We start from the raw sequence: 12,829 nt of genomic DNA on the forward strand, positions 1-12,829 counted from the left end.
TATATATATATATATATATATATATATATGAATTATGGTGTGCCCCCGGGACTGCCACACTTTTAGGGTCCTTCAGAAATCGGGGTTCACCAAGATGTACTGAAGCATGAGTTTGTACTTTCCTCATCAGCTGCAGGCTGTGCCCTCAGCAGCTCCAGGAATACAGAAGTCCCCTGTGTTGCAACTGTATCTGCATTAGCCTAAGAATAAGCCAGCATTACCAAGAAGGTGCTCCCCCACAACTGGGATATGCATCAGGTCTTCCATCAGTAGCTTAGATTTCATTCTTCAAAGGCTAGTCATGCATTATCCTGTCCTCATCCTTGTGGTGACCCTGACAGGGATATTTGTTCCCATTTTACAAACTTCCGCTGAATTAACTTATTTGCCATCATAGCTACATCAGGTTAATGAGACACAGAAGGAGATAACTGGAATGTATGGGGGTGTTCAGTCCTGTACCAGTCACAAGACCTATGAGCTCATCCCTGTAAGGGATGGGGCTAATTAGAGACAGAGCTCAAAGGGGAGCCTAGGATCTGGGCCCTGTGGCTTCCACAACATACAACCCTTAGATACACCTGCTATACTTTGCTCAAATACTGAAATTGAAATCCAGTGGTTATTATTTAAAGGACATTTTTTATATGGTCGCTGAAGAGGTTTCCTAGCAATGGGGCTACATTCAAAGGGAATGATTTCTAATAACCCATAACTATAATTCTGTCTAATATGATAGACGAGAAATTACTCTAGCTTTAAAAACTGGCATTGAATTAATGGTAATACTCACAGTCCTAGGTTTGGCCTTTAGTGAAAATGCACTTTTCGTAGGTAAACAAACAACAGAAACCTCCATTTTGAAAAGAAGTTGCATGCTCTTCTACTCTAAACTGGCACGAGGGGACATTGGGATGTCGTCAAAACTGTTTAACCTTAGCCCTTAATAATGAAAATACCCACAAGCAATGCTTTCCTACCTGGCTTTTTACAGCTGTGACTTTGTGAAAATGTCAGAGAGGATGTTTTAAGGCTTTTAGCAATTTTGTTTGGGGATATTTAAAAAAAAAGTGACATGTGTAGTTTAGAAGCTTCTGGAGTAGGGCGGTTTAAAAGTTTGAGAAGAAAATTGAAGTTCTGACAGAACAATGGGGATCTACAACATGCCAAACCCAGAGGGATGGGCGATAAAAGGAGCTGTTAACCATCGCCTGTGGAAGAAACGTTTTACCCACACTGGCCGGTGCTAAGGGCACTAGCTACTCTTGACTCCTCTGCCCTTGAGAGGTCATTTGAATCTTTTTTGATTTCATCACAATGTAAATTCAGAAGCAAATTTGATTCCGTGTCTGGGCATTTGAAAAGTTATTTAGGAAGAATGTAACTGTTGTGATCTACCTTTTTTTAACTCCAGATTTTCTGAAACCTAAAGAAAACTCAAGTATGTCTCCTGGAGATGTGTCACCCAAGGCTGGAGAGTGGCTCAGCAGGTAAGCGTGCTTGCTAGACAAACATAGAGCCCTGAGTTTGAATCCCCGGCATCATGTAAAACACCAAGTATGGCCGCTCTGACTGTAACCACCTACTGTGGGGGTGGAGAGAAAAGATGCTTAGCTGACTTAGCTCCAGGTTCATTGAGAGATACTGTCTCAAAGGAGTAAGGTACATGTGCTACACACACGTAGTATACACATGCACCACACACATATTCTCTCTCTCTCTCTCTCTCTCTCTCTCTCTCTCTCTCACACACACACACACACACACACACACACACACACACACAAGCACCTGAATTAGTCTTAACTGTAAGTAGCAAATGTATATATTTTAAATAGTAGGAAAAGAAAAGATGTAAGACGTCTCATCAAATATGGATTACATATTAAAATATAAATATTCTGATGTGTGAAGTTGACTAAAATATATCATTAAAATTAATGTCGGCATTGTTTTGTATCTTCAGATGCATGCTTCTATAAGTGGCTCACATTGCATGTCTGGCACATAGCCCTTCTCTGTGAGTTCAAAGTTGAGAATAAAGAGGTTCAACTGCTACAGAGTCAAAGGCCCCGACTAGAAGGTCGAGATTATTGGTTCTGTGGGAGAGTAGCACCCAGCACACATTTATTGAGAAGCGTGAGCCCAGCAGATGCTGTTCAAAGAAGCTGCTCTTCACCTGATAATTTCCAGCAGTAAACAGCACCATCCTTTAAAGAACTTAGCGGGGAGCACGCTGAAAGCATACAAGGAAGCAGGAACAGGATGTGCCGACAAGGACTTGATCTAATGGGATAGAGGTAGCAGCTTTAACGGTAAACTCCTAAAACTACAGGATACCAAATCAGGCTCACCGACCGTGCCCGATGTCAAGACCTGCGCAGTGGCTCAGTAGGTAAAGGCCATTATGGTACAAGATGGGCAACCTATATCCCCAGAACCTACTTCAAGGTGGAGAGAGCAGGCTCCGCAGCGTAACCTCTGACCTCCACGCCCATACCGTGCCGCGTGTGCCCCGCGCCAACCAACCACATGCACAATAATTAATAAGTTAATTAACATTCAAAAGAGATCTAACGTCCAACAGACAGGGCTGAAAAGTAGCTGTCGAGAGCACATTTTGTCTCCCATTCTGGGGCAGACTTACACCTTTCCATTTAACCACTCGAGATAATGGCAGGACGGGCAGTTCTGTATGGTGATGAAGAGTGAGCCCAGCTAAGAAAGCAGGCCCAGCGCCCACTGAGAAAGAGTCCTCCTTTCTTCTCATAAATAATCTGGGTCCGGAATGTATCTCAGCAGTTAGCGAGACGGGTTGTCCATGCGTCGAAGCTCATCCCTCAGTGTGGAATGTACAGGAGCTTCGAGAGAAAAATTATATTACACTTTAAAAACTGAAGGGCCGGCCTTGGGAGGTAGCTCAGTTGGTAAAGCGCTCGCTTTATAAACACAAGGGCCTGAATTCAAGTTCCAGAACCTACATTAAGGATGGTGTATGGTGCTGCGCACCTATAATGCCGGTCCCTGGGGCTTGCTGGTCAGCCAGCCAAGCCTAATCAGCTAGCCCCAGGTCCTAGTGAGAGATCAGGGCTGTTTTAATTAATTAATTTATTTTTGCACTCCATATTTTATTCCCCTCCCTGTCCACCCCCACCCCCGAGGGTTCCACATCCCATCCTTCCTGCCCCTGATCTTCCTCCCCCCCATGCCAACCCCCAGCCCCCCACCCCCCAAAACCCCAATCTCCCCACCCTCCCACTGTCCCACACAAGGATGTCCCCACCCCACCAGACCTCTAACCTCCCTGGGGCCTCCAGTCTGGAGGATTAGGTGCATCTTCTCTGACTGAACCCAGACCCGGAGTCCTCTGCTGTGTGTGTGTTGGGGGCCTCATCTCAGCTGGTGTTTGCTGCCTGGTTGGTGATCCAGTGTCTGAGAGAGAGAGAGAGAGAGAGATCTGTTTTTTAAAACAGTTGTGGGGAACAAAGTAGTTGGCTCCAGAGCGGTGACACCTGAGGATGACCTCTGGCCTTTACACACATGCACACGAAGGCACATGTGTACGCACATGTGCAAGTTAACATTTAAAACCTCTGAGGCTGAGATTGGAAGATGGGTCAGTCAGGAAAATGCTCACCATGCACGAAGAGGAAGAGCTGAGCGCTCCTGTGCTTCCAATGCTCGCAAGGTGACTGCAGGATGTCCAGGGCTGGCTAGCCAGCCAGTCTGATCGCTTGATGAGTTCCGGGTTCAGTCAGACCCTATCTCAAAAATTAAGGTGAAGAAGCCATTGTGGAAGATACCCCATCTGTGCTAACCTCTGCCCTACACACGCATATATGTGTACCCACATCCAGATATACCCGTAGGGGTGGGCGCATAGACAGCATACTAAATTTAATTGTAAAGGCTCAGCAGCTAAGAGCACTGCTACTCTTTTGGAGTACCTGGGTTCCATTCACAGCACCCACGTGAGGTACCCAGCTATCTGTAGAGATTTAAAAACCCACTTCTGACCTCCTTGGCCAACACACACACACACACACACACACACACACACACACACACACACACACACACAGCATACATACATGCAGGCGAAACATCTGTACATACAAAATTAAAAGAAAAATGAAAAGCGAAAGGACTGCCTCTAGAGTGTATATACCCTCACAGCCAACGGGGCCGGCCCTAGAGTCAGCCCACTGTGCTCTTAAGTTTGCCACCTTCCACATTCAAAACCAGAATCCATAGCTCAGTGACTGAGCTGGCCTTCCATTTCCCCACAAACTCTCTGATCAGCAAAGCTGGGCTGTCTGGAATTCCCCAGTCACACTGTGCTACTTGGCCCCTCCATGCCTGTGGCATCTGTTCCCCCTTCTGCAATGCCCTCCCCATCTTTCTACCTGACAGTCTTGGGCTGACCTTTCGAGTCCTCTTGGAAACCTTCCCTGGTATCTGCTCCTCCCTATGTCCACAGCTGACCAATCACCCTGCCTGAGCCTGAGTTGGCTTTGCCAATTGGACAGTCCTTTCCCGTTGTCTCCTGGTGCTGTGTCTCTCACTCATCCCTACCCAACTGTGGGCTAAGGAATACCATCTTACCATCTTTTCAATTCTCCCTCCCCCAAAGCCTAGTCCGGGGCCTAGAAGTTGGTATATGCCCAGGTTCCCAAGTCTTCCATGTTTGGAGAGTCTCCCTTCCAGTTCGAGGGTCTCTTGACTCTTGAAGAAGCATCACAAAGGAATTGAGAATGTGTTATAAAACAAATATTAAATATTATACCCAGGAGATAGGAATAGATAAGTCTTCACATGCTGTACAGAATATGTCCCCAATGAATGCTGTCGACTGGGTAGAAAACTGACTCTGTCCTGTCCCCCACAGACAGGTAGCCTCACTATAACTCTGGGGGTTCTACTGTCTGTGGTCTCACTGCAGTCCTTCCGTCTGTACTGAGAAATGCCAGTCACTGATGCTTTCAGCAGAATGCTCCTTTCATCAAGTTCCTACGGAAACCAAGCTCTACTGACCCCAAGCAACTGGTCAGGAAATAGCCCTTCCGAGTGGGCTGTACAAGTTAAAGTGGAGTTATACAATAAGGGTATGTTAGAAGCCATGGAGCTGGGAGATCAACCCCAGAGAACAGTTGTAGAAACCTGAGTTGCTCCAGTGGTTAGCGCTTGTCTAGATTCACAAAGCCCAGGATTTTACACTCAGCACTGAAGACAAAATTAATACAACCAGATTGTGTGGCCTCTTCTTAAATTTGGCCAGCAGCCTGAGCATCACAGCACCACACAGCAGTGAACTACTTGGGACAGAATAAAGCAGGTCATGACCTATGGATGTGGTATTTGGGCAGTGCTGGAAAACGCAGGTGGAAATTCAACACGAGTAGCACGATCTTCAAATAAAGGGACAACCGTTGCATAAAGATTCATACGTGCACAGATGTGGAGGCACCTGCCTCATGACAGCTTCCAAGCGGTGGCCTCATAGTAGTATCACAAAGGAACATCCTGTGAATGGCTCACGGCAAGGCATCCTAACAGAAGACATTGGTTAGGAGCTGGTTATCTTCTGCTTGGCGTCTGTGACTACAAATGGAGCATAATCTCCTGTTTAATAGCCTTGCTACTTCAGTACTTGATTTGACAGACAACATACTAAGTGAACTGTTCCCTTGTGTTTTATACTAATTTCGTTACTATAAAATATTAGCTTCGGGGGTTGCAGAGGTGGCTGAGTGGATGGGAACACTTCCTTAGAAGCATGAGCCCTGAGTTTAAATCCCCAATAAATACATATGTACACACACACACACACACACACACACACACACACACACACACACACACGAGCTCTTGCCTGCAACCCCAGTGCTCTGGGGACTGGAGGATTGCTGGAGCTTGACAGCTTTTAGTTCAGTGAGAGCCCTGTCTCTGGAGAACAAAGAAGAGTGACAGAGAAGGACACATGGCTGGCATCCTTCTCTGGCTTTTGCATACATACAGGCAATTGTGTGCTAATACACATGTGTACACACACATACACACACACTCACACACTCTTACACACACACTCGCACACATACACACAAACTCACACACTCATGCACACGCTCTCACACACTCACACTCAAACACTCTCACACACACACACACTCACTCTCTCTCACACACACACACACACTTACACACTCTCACACTCACTAGCTTTGTAGTTTTCTTCCATAAACTTAATTCAGTTTCTTTTCAACTTTAAATGTTTTGCCCCTCGAATTTCTGTGGCTTCCTTACTTTCCCACATATGGCCATTGGCACCCCATGTCACATTACTTTTCATTCATTCACTTAAAAATCTCGGGCCTGCTAAGGCTGGCTGCTCTTCTAAGCACCTATGAAAGAGTCTTGGGGGACAGACAAGATTACGCTTTGATTGGCTCTTCCTGCATCCAGACAGTTCAAATTCTGAGGCTCCCATGAGGCCACCGCCTGGTACGCCTTGGCCACTTCCTCTTTGAACTAGAGACTAGTCCCAGGTGACAGTCTGAGACACATGGATTGTATATAGATCTTTGCCCCAATCTAAAGGTACCTGTGACTGCTTTCTCCCTTGATATTCTGGCCTCTCTCCAACACACCTTTGTATAAACAGCTTTAACTGGTTCCACCAGTAGCTCGGGCACTTTAAAACCATAATAAAGATGGCTTGCCGAGCAGGTGGCTTGTACTTGATCTGCATTCTGTAATCTTACTCCAGGTCTATTAGGCTGACAGCAGGGACGTCCCACTTTTCTTCCTGGTGAACTATTTTATCATCAACGACTGGTACTCACCACATTCCTGTGTCTTCTAGATGAACTCTTAAGATTTTAGGAGTTTAACAAGAACCACATGCTAAATAGGAAACCATGTTTTGACCATTTCAACAGCACCCCCCTCCCCACCCCTCAGATAAAGGAATGGTTTCGGAGAGGTTTCCCATGTGGAGGTTAAGTCTCCTATGATTGCATACAGCATAAAATGATACAATCAACTTTTCCTGTAAAGCGATTGTGATGATAACCACCCCGGAGGCACAGTGAACGTCTGTCTGGGGTAGGGTCTCCAGCGCTTGGGACAGTGTTTGGCACATGGGGTAGCCTTGGTTCCTAGGCCAGAGAAAAGAGTGTAGACTTGATGGGTTATCTGAAGTGGGGCATATATTCTCAGATGCTTTGTTTCTATCCAGTGACCACAGGATATGGTCGAGTACGTGTGAAGAACCCTTAAGCTTAAGTTTTCCCACTATTTGCCAGTGCCCCTCCTTTCTAGTTCTAAAATGTGTATCTGAAATGTTGAACTGTAAAGGTCTCTCCATCTCTCTCCCTCCCTCCCCCACCCCCTTAGGATAGCATGCATTTCAGAAGACTGTCAGGGCTCGAGTCCAGGCTCACATGTGTGGGATAAAACATCTCCTCCACACTGTTTTAACTACTCTTTTTCTATTTAACCTTGCAAAAGCATAACACCAGGTGACAACCACCTCCCACTGAACACCTACTATGTGCTCTGGTCTATGCTAAGAGGAGCTAGATACAATGCGTGATGCTAACATGCTGTAATTAATCTTTTCATAAATATCTTCAGACATAACAAAAATTGGGGTGGGCCTTTAAAGCACGCCCTCTAAGGAAATATGCATTTAGTCCAATGAGGGTGCACTCTTAGAAGCCTTCCGTTTGTAAGTACCTCATGGCTTGTACCACAATGTGCTGTACTTTCTAAGTGGCAGAAAACATCGCCTTCCAATGGTTTATTTGGAATAGAGTATCATCCAGACACATCTTTGATGAGGGGCATGAACGTCTATATCAGATAATTCCATATTCATTCAATCAGAAAAACAGAAGAGTAATATTTTCTTGTATTCCTGAAGCTGAGCGACTTCCTTAAAGAAGAATTTAAAACAGTGCGGGAAGCTGGACGTGGCCTGCACCAAGATGAGGCAGGAGGACTCCTGTGAATTCCAGGTCAACCTGGGCTACTGAGCGGGCCATCATCTCGATTAATTAAAATAAGATATGGAAATGTAGTGTCCTTTCAAGCAGGACACCCTCAAATGTGACTCCCTGGAGAGATGAACTCACTGCTCCACAGTCACTCACTTCTGAATGCTTCTCATGGTTCATCCAGCTCAGGGACACCACAGTGGAAGGGAAAGCATCAGCACTAAAGGCTAAGTATCCAAGTGGGGGCAGGGCTTCACGTGGGAGCACTAAAGCGCATCCTCACTTCTTCAGTGAGAGTTGATGTCTACATGGCTTTTGTAAAGCCTTTCCGTATGGTATCTTCAACAATCCAGGAAAGATCTTACAGAGGAATAGTCCTCCAACTCAGGGATCCACCTCCCTCTGCCTCCCTAGTGATGGAAGTAAAGGCATGCATGCGCCTGCCGAGCCTGGCTCAAAGAGATATTCTTAGTCCATTCCTTGAAGAAAAAAAACCGAGGTTCAAAGGTGAAATGGTTTGCCTAGTACCACAGATAGCGTGACAAATTAATCTAGAATGCTGAAGACTCTTTCTGTTCACCTTGTGTGCACATGCAGGTACCCAAATAATGTCTGGTTCTCAAATTTACATCCTTCATCTCCCCTCCCCCTCCCCTTCCCCCTCCCCCTCTCTCTCCCTCCCCTTCTTTTCCTCTTCCTCTCCTTCTCCCTCCCTCTCCCTCCTCCCTCTCTGTCTATCTGTCTGTCTTTCTTTTTCATATGAAAAACAGAAGTACAACAGGCCTTTAAAAACCCCTAGGAATGACTGAAGTGATTCTGCTATAAATGAAGTATAACCAAGTCTGGCCCTAGAGGCAGGATCTAAGCCAAACTGCGTTATGTAGCTTGCCTGATATTTTTATGTGGATGAAATCAGATTAGAAACAAAACCAATAGCAAACAAGAATTATAAAGGAAATAGTGAAATACATAATTTGCAGCTTAGAGAGTATATGTCAAAAGGAGGGTAAGAGGGGAAGATGCACATATGGAGAAATGGAGGTAACATTCCTGATTGACATCTGACAGCCTGTGGATCCATCACTCTACCAAAGGTGTTAGGCTTTATGGTGGGGAGAGGCCTAATTGCCTAAGCAGTTGTCATTCTAGAAATGGCGCTAAAGCATAGGCAAACACCACACACTTAAGAATGGCCAGCTGTCACAGCAAAGACATTGGGTTGGGTCTGAGCTCACACCCGGACTTGCAATTCAAGTGTGTGATAGTTCGAGAAAATGGGAGAGCCAGTACATGGGGAAAACATGGCAGGCAGGGTGATCTGAGCCCCAGAAGATTTAGGAACCAGTTCTCTACTTCCTCTTGCCACTGGTCAGAAAGAGCAATTCCCAGAGGAGTAATGACCAGATCTTCACTGTGCAGTGAGCCAGTTTCACAGGCACTCGGCCTCTGGTCAGATCTGGTTTAACAGGTTGATTGCTTCAGCTGGTCTGAAACTACACAATTCTTGGGGAAGAGGTCTGCTGTGTCCATGACTTTACTTGACTTTCTGTCCTGATTGCAGAGTATTTTGGAAGTTGAGCAGAAAACTATGCACCGGGCAGGCAAGATAGCTCCGTGGATAAGGCTGCTTTCCACCAAACCTGAGGACCTGTGTTCCATTTCTGGGACCCACCTGGTGGAAGGAGAGAACTGACTCCCACAGGCTGTCCTCAGACTTCCGTATGCACTCCGTGTATACTGCCACCACCCACATAAATAAACAAATAACCAAATAAATAAATAAAACAAGCAAATGCTATTTTAAAAATAGGCTGATCGTGGGCGCACCTGCCTTTAATTGGGAGGCAGAGGCAGGCTTCTGAGTTTAAAGCTAGCCTGGCCTACATAGTAAGTTCTAGGCCAGCCAGGGCTCTACAGTGTCATCCTGTTTAAAAAAAAATGTAGAATATATGGTTCCAGGTACCGTAAATTGCTTTCTGCATTGCTTGTTACCATTATTGCACTCCATTATTATTGTCGCCATGACGACGGTGATGTCATACTCCGGACTAAAGGAATATGGGATGACTCAGCCCACGCCAACTTCACCAACATCAGTGCCCGCCACTGGCACAGCGAGGCCGGTGCTGAAAGACAGGGTGAGTCCTAAATGCTGGCGTTGGTTTTAATGGCCACCTGTCTACCTCAGAAGGCTAATTGTGGCCCATTTCTCGAGTCACTGCTGCATCACAGCAGCAAAGGCAACCAGCACACACAGAACTTAAGAGGTCCCTGGGCTGCAGAGCTGGCCCAACAGGTCAGATCACTGGCTGCTCTTCCAGAATATCCAGCTTGGATTCCCAGAACTCACATGAAGGCTCACGACCGTTTAGAATTCCAGTTCTGGAGATCCAATACCCTCTTCAGGCTTCACCAGGCATGCAAGTGGTGCACCAACATCTATGCAGGTAGAACCGCTCTATACGTCAAATAAAAAGAAATTAAAGATAAGAACTTTGCTGTGCGTGATGATCATCCAGCTTAGTCCTCAGCTGTCCAATGGGAGTGGCCCAAAGTCACACCTACTGACATGTTTGCCACACACTGATGTCACTCGGGCAAATTGTCTCTGCTCTCAATGAGCTTGAAGCACAGGGAGACTGAACTCTGATAAGATGTGCTTTGCCATTACCCCATGACCTGACCCCTAGACATACACATGAGTGCACACACACATACATGTGCATGCACATACATATTCATATAAACAAGCTATGCTTCTTCACTTCACCACCATGACCACACACACACACACATACACACACACATACACACACACACACACACACACAAACTGTGCTATATTACTTCACCAAGCTCTTACCCCCAGACATATGCCTGTACACACACATATACCTTACAAACTACACACACATTGCATATACATGTGCACATAAATCCTATACATTTGCACATACATGCATTTGCATCACACGTGCAGGTATGCCTGGATGCACATGTACATTACATGTTACATATACTTCACGCACACACAGTACACAGTACACAGAGACGGACAGTATACATACCCCACACTCCACACGCACACAAACATGGCCGAGCTGAAAGCATTGATAAGCAAAGTAACTACATAGGAACACACGGCGAAAATGTGCAGACACAGGGAGACTGCTCAGAGTTGCATGGGGTCCATTAGAAAAGACTTTCTGGGGCAGCTGAGATTTACACTAAAAGTTTAAGACAAAAAGGATTTGGTCTTTCAAGTGGAGTAAACCAAATGTTTTCCGAAAAGAACGTGAGGGGGCGGAGACATGGAGGCGAGCAAGAGCACACTGCACAGGAGATGGCCAGCACTCGTTAGGAGCTGGAAGGTTTCCAAGCAGACCTGAAGCATCGGTCATGCAAAGGCATTTAGAGACTCAACTGTGCATCTCTCTGTGAACCTCGTCTTTGCTGAGTGTAGAGCGTCACTGCTGGCTGTAGATCCACTGGTGTCTACCAAGACGATGCTAGAATGATGCTTCAGGTCATCGCTGACGTTTTACACTTCCTTCATTATTGTCTCCCAATGGGACCACTCAACCCTTGTCTGCAGGCTGCTCTGAATTTTAACAGAATAATTGCTCGCAGGGATCTACAGTATCCTATAGACCACTTACAAAGCACGTTGATGTCTATTGGCTTCAGGAAAAATTACAATGGCCACCAACTGTCTATTCCCCGAAGTGCAGAATGCAATCACTATTTGCAGTTGAGATGCATTTTGTGCATTTTCTGGCATTCCTTCTCCACAGAAGACCGCAACTATTGGTAGGGAAAGAAGACTGCAGCTCGATGTGTCAAAACTTGCTTTTGTAAGATCTGCTAATGCATTTCGAAGGAAATGTTTGCTTTGCTGCCTGCTATTTTTATAGACCATTTACTTGCGAGACCAAGACTTTAAACAATAAACTCTCATGGTCCCAGGCCCCGGCATCTCCTCTGGGGAGGAAGCAGGGTCTAGATGTTAAACCACATCAGACGATGAGAATGCTCCGTCTGACTCATGTGTCTCCATTACACGTATTCTCTGTGCCTTCGTTTCTTCGGCCATGATGTGGAGACAGCCATCGCTCTAGATCAGTGCTGTTCACAGTATGATGAGAGCCTGGCTGTTTCCCCCCACATTCCAAATAAGCCAAAGACAAATATTTTTAGTAATACAAAATAACAGTGAATTCACAGAAAGATTAATTCAAACATACAAAATGAAGTAAAATGTATTATACTCAACAGACAAAGGGACAGGGAAATCAGTCTCTCTGGGTGGCAGTGTGTTTGCCAAACATATTCAGGGATCTAGGTTCGCTCACTCTTCATCACAGCAAGGAAAAAAGACCAATACGGCAGACAAAAAAAAAATTGACACTTCCAATCCATAGGTTTCTAGACAGTGTTAGACTCTTCCCAGCCCATGGCTGATCAACCGTGAATAAATGATCCAGACTTGGAAAGTCTATGACCACCAAGGCCAGCAGGGTGATGATCTGAGGGGGATAAGAAGGTCGGTAGTAGACTGTGGGCTTAGATTTTTCAAAACCTACTTCAATTAGGGTTCTTTAACTCTTCAACCTCTCTTCTAGCCCACCTACCAGAGTTAGGGGAAAGGAAAGGTTAATAGGAACCTTTCAGAAGTGGTTCTGTTTAGAAATGGACCTCTTTAGAAGTAGTTCTTTCGGGGAAAACTAGCCTATGGGAAAAAAAAGAAGTACTTCCCCCAAAGAGGAAGCAGTTCTTTGCGGGGAGATTCCGATCTTTGTTGTCAGGATATCAGCAGCCCAGTCTGAAACATC

The sequence above is a fragment of the Rattus norvegicus genome, chromosome 13, assembly GCF_036323735.1.
Source record: "Rattus norvegicus strain BN/NHsdMcwi chromosome 13, GRCr8, whole genome shotgun sequence".
Lineage (NCBI taxonomy): Eukaryota > Metazoa > Chordata > Mammalia > Rodentia > Muridae > Rattus > Rattus norvegicus.